This window comes from Nomascus leucogenys, chromosome 2 (assembly GCF_006542625.1).
Source record: "Nomascus leucogenys isolate Asia chromosome 2, Asia_NLE_v1, whole genome shotgun sequence".
NCBI lineage: Eukaryota > Metazoa > Chordata > Mammalia > Primates > Hylobatidae > Nomascus > Nomascus leucogenys.
The window spans coordinates 137,058,351-137,068,708 of record NC_044382.1 but is presented as its reverse complement, the minus strand read 5'-3'; positions in this window follow the sequence as shown (position 1 = coordinate 137,068,708).

The following is a 10,358-nucleotide window of genomic DNA, read 5'->3' as shown; positions in this document are numbered from 1 at the left end:
GCTGAGAACTTAATTCTATATCTCAGCATCTCATCTGTAAAGGAAATTGGATGAGATAACTTCTAAGGTTGCATTTGCTGGAAAACCCTGATTTCTAATTAAATATTCACAATCTCTCAACATATCTCACCATCTAAGGTTTATTACAAGAAACAAAAGATATATGCCTTCCTACAAACAAGAGAATTTAAAAACCAGGAGAAAAATTCCTAAGAGTCTATTATTAAAACAGATTTCAAACAGACTTTTGAAAATATCTCAAGATATTTTCATTTTCTTCAAATGGTTTCTAGGTTATCTGATCCACTTTTATAAAAGGAGAGTTGACATATCACCAGAATGTAAGTTCCACAAAGGTAGGGAGTCTATTTTTCTACAAATGAAGATTTAGGTGGAAGATAAATAATAAAACGGAAATGCTAAGCTGTTGTGGATAAAGCAGTATTTACAGCCTTATTACCATAGCAGGCCCAGAGGGGACACCATAGAGCTTCTAGTATAGGTGTTCTGTGCATAGAAGTGCCTCTGGATACAGGTGTACTTGTATGCAGATGTGGATCTTTTTGGGCAGCCAGAGTAATGAAGCATGTTGTCCATGCTAAATAAGCTTTAACTGTTTATTCCAAAGTGCCCTTTGGAGATGTTGGCTTTTCTTTATTTCCGCACACAAATAAGTGAGCCGGTTAAACTTGAGTAACAGGCATGACTTGCTGGCTACTTTGACCAAAGAACCTTAGTATGAACTTCAAGGTCAGGCTCATCCACATAATTAGCTTTCCAGCATGCCCCATATAGACTTCTGGTTCTTGCATGTAAGCCATGCCATCTTCACAGGAAAAGGTAGTCACTTTTCTGTTTTATGACTGAAGGGCATGCAACATTAAAAAAATTAACAAAACTGCTATAACTTATGTAGAAGTTGAAGACAGAAGAGCCAAGGTCCTTGCTTTATACTGCTTAAAACGAATGTCTTCTGTCAGGAAAAAAACCTGCCCTGTTAAGTTAGGCTTTAAGTACTGAGGAGTTGACACTGTGCTAAGTACTTTATAAACACTCTATGAATTCTTCCCATAAAGAATAACATAAGAGGTGTTATCTCTTTTTATTTTTATTTTTTAACAGATGAAGAAATTGGAGTTCATGAGAGTAATTTGATATTTAATTTATTCCTGGTGGTCTCCAAGTTCCCTCGGGTAAGACACCTGGTTGATTTAGCCATTCCTATAGCTCATTATGGGCCTATGTCATAAGGGACTGGAGCAGTGATTTTGCCCTTCACCCCATCACAATGATCTCTTGGGCTCTGTGAGAGTACTGTACATGTGGATGCATCCTGTCATCCTTATTTTCTGAAAGAGTCCCTAGATGATTTTGTTGTGCAGGCAGCTTAAAAACCACAGAGAGGAAGACTACCTATTTTAAAACTATGGCAGAAAAACCTCTTAACTCCAGCTTCAATAGTGCTACCTGAAGACTTCATTAGAATAAATAATCAGAAAACATTCACAGCCAGAAATAAGAGCTACCATAGCTTTGGTAGCAGGTACAACTCTCCCAGTGACGTTTTCTAATATGAATTATCAGATGATTATATAGTAAAAGATTTATTGGGTGATGACAAGTTCATATTACTGCAAAATGGGAAAAAATTGAACTAAGGCAATTAGTTGTTTTCAACCCTGGTGGCAGATTCGACTCATGTTGGTACGATTTTTAAAAACATTAATATCCAGGACTTACCATAGATCAATTAAATCAGAATCTCCTTGGGTAGACCCAGTAATGGTACATTTAAACTCTCTGGTGATTTTAATATGTAGCCATGCTTAATAATCACTGTCCAAAGTCTTAAAAGTGAGGTTCCATGAGTCACCTGATAATTATTAGGCAATGCTTCCTAAACATTTACCTTCACAGGAACCACCTGGGAATTTTGTTTACTTCAGATCCCATCTCAGGAGTACTGAAACTGGGCTTAAGATTCTGCATTTGCCACAGGCATGATGGTGCTGCTGTCATTTTGAGGTGCACACTGAGTAGTAAGGTCTGAGAGCGCTGTTTTTCAAACTTGACTTCACACTGGAATCACCTGGGGAGTTTTAAAAATAGATCAACAAAATCTAGGTCCTACCTATAGAGATTCTGATTTCATTGGCAGGCAACATGACCTGGGTTTTGGATTTTTAAAAGCTCCTCAGCTGATACTAATAGGTAGCAAATCTTGAGACCACTGCCTGAGAGTGCTTACATAGATTGAAATAGTGGTCAGACGTGGTCCCTCATGCCTGTAATCCCAGCACTTTGGGAGGCTGAAGCGGGTGCATCACCTGAGGTCAGGAGTTTGAGACCAGCCTGGCCAACATGGTGAAATCCCATTTCTACTAAAAATAAAAAAAATCAGCCGGGCATGTTGGCAGATGCCTGTAATCCCAGCTGTTTGGGAGGCTGAGGCATGAGAATCACTTGAACCCAAGAAGGAGGAGCAAAAAAAAAAAAAAAAAAAGCCAGGTGTGGTGGCTCATGCCTGTAATCCCAGCACTTTGGGAGGCCGAGGCAGGCAGATAGGCAGATAGGCGGATCACAACTTCAGGAGATTGAGACCATCCTGGCTAACATGGTGAAACCCCGTCTCTACTAAAAATACAAAAAATTTACCGGGCATGATGGCAGCTGCCTGTACTCCCAACCACTCGGGAGGCTGAGGCAGGAAAATGGTGTGAACCCAGGAGGCAGAGCTTGCAGTGAGCTGAGATCGTGCCACTGTACTCCAGCCTGGGCAACACAGCGAGACAAGGAAGGGAGGGAGGGAGGGAGGAGGGAAGGAGGAAGGAAGGAAGGAAGGAAGGAAGGAAGGAAGGAAGGAAGGAAGGAAGGAAGGGAGCAAAGATTCCTAAACTACGAATGAGGAAGAATGAGAAGAGTACCACTTGCAGTTGATGAGCTGCACCTCAGACTGGTCTCATGGCCTACAGACCAACATCTAAAAGTCAGGATTGTCATTTTCTTTAGAAGATTTGGAATCTCTGCAACCACTGGGTCTGCATTTTCCTTTGGCAGCAACCAGGTGGAGCTGAGTAGAACTTGCCTCTTTAAAATGTACATGCGTACTTTCCAGTGTGCCAGGCCCCACCTATCTCATTTCATTTGTTTGGATTACCTGCCTTGCACTGAGGCGAATTGAATTTGAGAGCTCTCGGTTATGCAATGCCTACTGCACATTGACTCCAGGTCATTTGGCCTGACTAGAAACTCCCCAGCATAGTTGTCTTTAATCAAGAGTGACTGAACATAAATCATTATCCTTCAATAGAAATTTTAGACATTGCCCTGGGACATGTATTAACAAGCCATCCTTCTTCATGGCTGATATTCAGTAGTTCTTAAGGCCACACAGCTAGTAGTAGAGCCCATAAAACAGTTCACACATTGGAACTCCTGGCCCAGTACTCTAGATACTTCTGTGTTCTGAACTATCTGAAAAGGTTCTGAGAATTAAATTAGATAATATAAGTCAAGCACTAGTCAAAGCGCCTGGCTCATAGTAAAGTGTTTGATCTACGCCAAGCTGCCTTTATTAGCCATTTTGCATGCTCTTCCCCTGTGCATAGGAGCTGCATATACCGTGTATGTAGAACAGTTGTTTTTAGATAATTAGACTGTAAGCTCCTTCAAGAGATGATAAACTTGAAGATTTCCTACCCTGTTAAAGTCCAGGAAATACTTTATACATTCAACTGATGAACCAAAACCAAAACCGAAAAAACAAAACAAAACAAACTAAAGTGAAAAGGCTCTGGTCTGAAAAGCCCTAATCTATCTAAGGAGCATCTGTCATCTGACTTTCCCTAATTGTGTCCCGTTCCTCATCTTTGCACTAACCACCCTATGTGGCCTTTATTTTGTCTCTCTCATTAGACTCAGTTCCTTCAGAAACAGTAGCTCTCTCTTATCCAGACTGTCCCCAGCACAGGGCTTCCCTTATGTAGGTAATCAATAATGCAGTACTGAAAGGATAAACAAATGAATCCATATACTCATTCTAGAGAACTCTTGGTAGCTACAGTTTGCCTGCATTATGTTTTTTGTGTACTAAAGTCCTTTAAAACTTCTGCCCCTACAGGCTATCGGTGACACAGCATCTTGTGGTGTTGGACAATTTTAATATAAATAAATCTCTATGCACCTGGAATTAAATCTTTCTACATTCCAGTTAGCCAAAATAAGGCTTATTGATGTGGAATCCAAATTTTATCAATAATGATGGCAGGCTTGATTTTTCCAGAACCATGCTTTGCGGTTTTGCAACTAAGTGTGCATTGAAATCATTTAACGTCCTCCCTTCCCAAGTATCTTTTTAAAATATCTTTATTAGATCTTTCAAGAGAGTAAATGTTTTCAACAGGTAAAGAGGAGATCTTGAACTTATTTCGAGAAGACCAATCAAACTGATCTAAACATAGTACTATTTAGCAAATCCATATTTTCACAGAAATTATTTCAATATCAAAATAAAAATCTATAAAATATGCTTCAGAGAATAAGCTTTTCATTCATGAAAAATAAATTATTTCTAACATTTAAAACAATAAACATTCTAAAATAATTTTTAAAATTCTCATGTCTTGTCCAGTCACTTGATTTTTTTTGTTTATCGAAAAGAAAATGAGGTGACATTTCTTAGTCATGCACTTACAATTGTGTTCACATTTTCTATATTAGTTCTTAAAATTATAAATGGTATCCTTCACTGAACAATTACTATGATTAATTTTCTCTTCTAAAAATCCATTTAACACTTGTAGGCGATCAGTCATATTGCATTTATATTGCTTGGTTATGTGAAAATCCTCTGTGGCTCAAGTTTTAGCCCTAAGCAAGCTGCAGGTTTTATTTTAAAGGAAGGTTTACAGAAGAGTAAGACATTAATACTTATTCTTGAGATGAAAGGGTAGACATTTTTTGTCATTTCATCCAGCTCTATTTTCTCTGTGAGAGTGCTTAGAGATATCTCAGACAGGCCTCTGGAAGGCTGCTAGCAAGAACTACAAGAACCAGAACCCTGTCACAGACTCTGTCCTTTCCACCATAGTACACTGCATCTGTCTGTTGGGAGACACTTCCCCTTGGGCTTCTTGTGGTCTTACATGTCTGGCTGGTGTGCCAAGGCTTCAAGGCCCTGAACACTCTTTTATCCAGGGCATTTTTGTTTATGTTTATGTAGCTGATAACCTGGAGAGATGAAGTAACAGCTCCTTTTGGACAAAGCAGTCTTGCTTACTGCTTGCTACGAAAGCTCAGTATAAATCCACTGCATGAATGGCATCTGTCTGGCACATACTGCCTCACCCCCATGGGACTTGCGGGGCAAGGGGAATCGATGCAAATATGCTAATATTGATGCTGCTTGCCATGCCATGGGTAACACAGTCTTTTGTTTCTGATCCTGAAATCTCATGTCTAGTGCCAGCATCCGTGAAACAGTAATAGGCTAATTGATCAGCTTGTAAGAAGAGTAAAATCAAATCCCAGGCCTGAAACTGTCTGATTTTGGCTTGAAAATTCATGTTTAGAGCTCATTATCATAGCAACTGATTTGATTATAAATACTCAAGACATATCAGATTGGTCAGTATGAAAAGAAAACAGGGGCCCATATATATGTTCCCAATTCTCTGAATTCTAATAAACTCTTATACTAATTTACATCACAATCATTTATGTCACTGACAAATTTATATTTTACTAATCTTAATGCTACTTAACATATTCAGATACTTAGAAGAGTTAAAGATTTTTACTTTTAGGTAAGTATGGAGGTATTTTGTCAGCAAAAATAAAATATGCAGAAAGTAATTTCTCAAAGTCAATGAGTATTCCCTGTAGAAAAAATAAGCTATTTATCTCTGAAAGATTTGAATACATGGGTTGAGTGAGTTGACAAAAAAATTTCTAAGAACATTGCATCTTTGAACGCAAATCTAAAGCAAAGTAATGAAAGCTTAAAGGAAATTTTAAAAAAGCAAGATAGTTGGCATTCAGTGGAACTTCTATATTTCTTAATGAGCTCTCTAAAGAAAGAATTTAATGTAAAATCGAAGTCTTGAAAAACAAACAAGCTATGTATAGCATATCTGAGATTATAGAGGGTTGTCTACATATATCAAGAAGAAACTTAGAAATAAAAAGCTCTCAATTTGCCACCTATGCTTCCTGCATCATCATGACTTACTCAAAGGTTTCCCTTAGTGCCTAGCATGGTGTCTGGCTCACAGGATGGGAAAGAGTATAATACAACTGTTACAGGCACAGTTACTAAATTCTAGACTAAAATCTCAAGTTAAAATTTAAGCCTCTCCACTTCCAACCAAATGGATGATCTTGGGCTACTTATTTACTCTGTTCTTTAGTTAGATCATAGGTTTATAAGGATTATTGAGTTAAAAGATATAAAGCATTTAGGTACATGGCACATAGTAAATATCTAGTGAATGGTGCCTAATATGATGGGTACTCAAATGTTGAAATAAATTTTATTAAGTCAAAAAATCTGAAGCATAGAATTTAGAACTGCAATGAATCTTAGATATGATGAGTCTAATCTCTTTATCTTGTAGATAAGAAATTTGCCCCAACTGTCAATGTTATTAAGAATGATAGCGGGTGTGCCATTTCAATGCTTTCCATCATACAGGGCATCACATAACCACTGGCTCTTTCTCCAGCTTAAAGAGGGAAATCTCCCATTTTTCTTGTGTACTTTTCCAACTCCCTTCAGCAACACCAACCATTTTTAAATTTGAAAAGGTAGGTGTATATGTGTGTATCTATATATATATATTATATAGATACACACATATATATACATATATATATATAGATACACACTGTATATATATATACAGTCAGTCATACACTGCATAATGACATTGCAGCCAACAATATACCACATATATGACGGTGGTCCCATAAGATCATAATGGGGCTCCTCTATACAGGTTTACCTTCTTTTACCATATTTTTGCTGTGCCTTTTCCATGTTTACATATGTTTAGATATATAAATATTTGCCATTGTGTTACATTTGCCTACAGTATTCAGTACAATAATATGCTGTACAGGTTTGTTGCCTAGAAGCCACAACACAGGCTAGGTGTGCAGTAGGCTACACTATCTTGTTTTAAGTACACACTACAATGTTAGCACAGTGGCCAAGAATGAGGTCATTTAATCATTCATTTCTCAGAATGTATCCCTGTCATTAGGTGTCATGACTGTATACATGTGTGTATACAATGTTTGATGTAAACCATGCTGTCTACCTACAGAAATAAATTGCTGAATCCAATACTGACATCATGAGACACAGGTAAGTAAAACATATGTAAGTTTTGCTTAGCTGTGTGTCTTACTTACCTGTGTCTCATGAAGAACCACTTACTTATTGGCATACCAACAATAAAAGCAAAGACATGCTAAAATTCGGGTGGTGACTAACAATTTATTCTTGAATTCTTCATTCATGCTTCGTGTATTCTTCCTAGAGTGTTCATTTCTTGCAAAAATACGAACATTTCAACATTTTAATTTATAAAGTATTCCATATTTTTAGTTGGGGCTGCCAAACAGGCTATTTTAAAAGCAAAATACGAATTTTCCAGAAACCCAATTTAAAGCTATGTGTGATCAACATATATTAACAATGAGTGCCTATGTATTAACTATAGGTTCTGTGACAAATCACCTCTCATTTCTTGGATCTATTGTCTTAAGTGGGAGGAATGATTTAACAAGTAAGCAGCTGCAAGAACAATGAACAAATCTGAAGTCGAGTGACTTTTAGAGTTGAGCAGTAAAATATACTGAGCAACTGATAATTATATGAAGAAATTAAACTTCAGATATGACAGGTGTGTTCTAAGTTGGCTATTTTCTGCGGTAATACAAAAAAGCTAACCTTAAAATAAAAAAATGCCACATTATTTAACACAATAGATCACAGGATATACATTTTTCCTCTCTGCCCGATTTTTCTGGAAACAAATTCAGAGCTAACCGGAATGTAAAAGACAGGCTCATTTTAGTCTCCTAATGGCCTTCAGCTTCTTGTTTCCCTCCTCCTTTTCCTCATTATTAGAGATTGACCATAATGAAAGCATCAGAACAACATTATTACATTCATAAGTCAATCTGCTTGGCTCTTCTGTGTCAACGATTCCATGAGTAACATGGTAGCCAGTCTTGCAATAATTGCATATGTTTCGCTATCAGGCAACAAACTAAGAATGCATGGATTTACTTAATAAATCTTACTGGCATAAAAACCTAGTACCACTATGGGGGAAATGCAGATCAAAGTATTGCTGCTGAAGAGTCAGAAATATCACCTATTACTGAATATGAGACATTTAGCACAAAAATATCTCTCCTTGTCTTCCCTATGACCTAATGGGTATTTAGGGAAAAACCATAATTAGGTGATCTTCATTACTCAAAAACAAATTGAATATTTTTACATTTGTGAGATAAAACTTATAAGCCAAGAAGCAAGCAAGGTATAGCTTCTTGAATCTACCCATCCATTCAAAAATATTTGTTGAGTGCAACTTCTATGATCAACGCAAGTTCTAGGAGCTGAGGATATGGATAAACAGTGAAAAAACACACAAAAATCCTCATGCACATGAAACTTACTTGGGCCAGGCACAGTGGCTCATGCCTGTAATCCCAGTACTTTGGGAGGCCAAGGTGGGTGAATCACCTGAGGTCAGGAGTTCGAGACCAGCCTGACCACTATGGTGAAACCCCATCTCTACTAAACATACAAAAATTATCTGGGCATGGTGGCAGGCGCCTGTTGTCCCAGCTACTCAGGAGGCTAAGGCAGGAGAATCGTTTAGAACCCAGGAGATGGAGATTGCAGTGAGCCGAGATGGCGCCACTCCAGCCTGGGCAACAGGGCAAGACTACATCTCAGGAAAAAAAACAAAAAAACAAAAAAACAAAACAAAAAAAACCAAAAAAAACCCACAAAACTTACTTGGAAAGAATCAAAATTTTTAAAATAAAATGTAAGTTAGGTATCACCAAACAGGATGGAAAAAACAAAACAGAAAAGTGGGTAGGAACTATATATGTAGTGGTGGGAAGAAGGACCCTAATTTTAAATAGGGCAGTCTGCAAAGGTCCACTGAAATGACATTTGAGTAAAGATATGACAGTGGTAAGCATGTGGATATCTGGGAGAAGATAGGGTCAGGCAGAGAGTACAGCAAAAGCCAGGGTCCTAAGGCAGAGTGTGCCCAAGATGTTCAAGAACAGTAAGAGGCTGGAGTGTGCCTTGGATAAGGTAAACAGGGAGCAAAGGATTAGAGATAAGGTCAATAAGGAGAATTACAGATGACTGCAGATTTGCATCAAAGACTGGGGACTCCAGCTTTTCCCTTGGGTCTAGCTAGCTATGACTGCTGTGATCATTGGAGTGTGGGGACAATGACACCAATCCAGCTCCACACCTCCTCTTTAAGAGAACTGGCATCTTCTGCTGTGGTCTCCTGGAGCCCTCAGATACCATGTAAGAAAGTACAACTCCCCTGCAGGAGAGACAATGTGGGGAAGCCTTGAGACCACACGGAGGGAGATGGGGAAACCCAATCGAGCCCAGCCTTCCAGCCATCCCTGACAAGGTATCAGGTGTCTAAGTAAAGCCAGCTCTGACCCTCCAGACCTGCCCAGCTATCAGCTGAACAGCTCAAGTTACTCAAGTCAATACAATGTTGGGGGGTAGAAGAATCAGAAAGCTCTAACCCAGTTCCTGACTCACAAAATCATGTTCTGTAAGTTCTTGTTTTAAGCTACTAGGTTTCATGATAATCTATTCCACAGCAATAGATAACAGAATCGGTCAAGCAGGTAGGGGAGGATGGACAGATGGCCTAAGGTCTATCACATTCAGAAGGCAACAAATACTATAAACAAGAAAGGTTATTATTTTGGGAACAAAAACTATGCAGGGGGATGTTATCAAGTGGGAAGATGCTAGACATGGTCTCTCCTGCAGGGGAGTTGGAACTTCTTACATGGTAGCTTAGGGCTCCAGGAGTTCACCCAGAGGCTGTCAGTCCTCTTAAAGACAAGGCCCGGAGCTTACATAGTGTCACTGCCCCCATATTCCAATGGTCACAGCAGTCACAGCTAGCCAAGATTCACACAGTAGAAAATGACTTGTTAGACACAGGAATAGAAGCTAAGTTTTTCTGTCAAAATGCTTGCTGTGGTCTGAATATTTGTGCCTCCTTTCCCCCACCCAAATTCCTGTTGAATTCATATACCAGTGTGATGGTATTAGGACATGGGTGGTC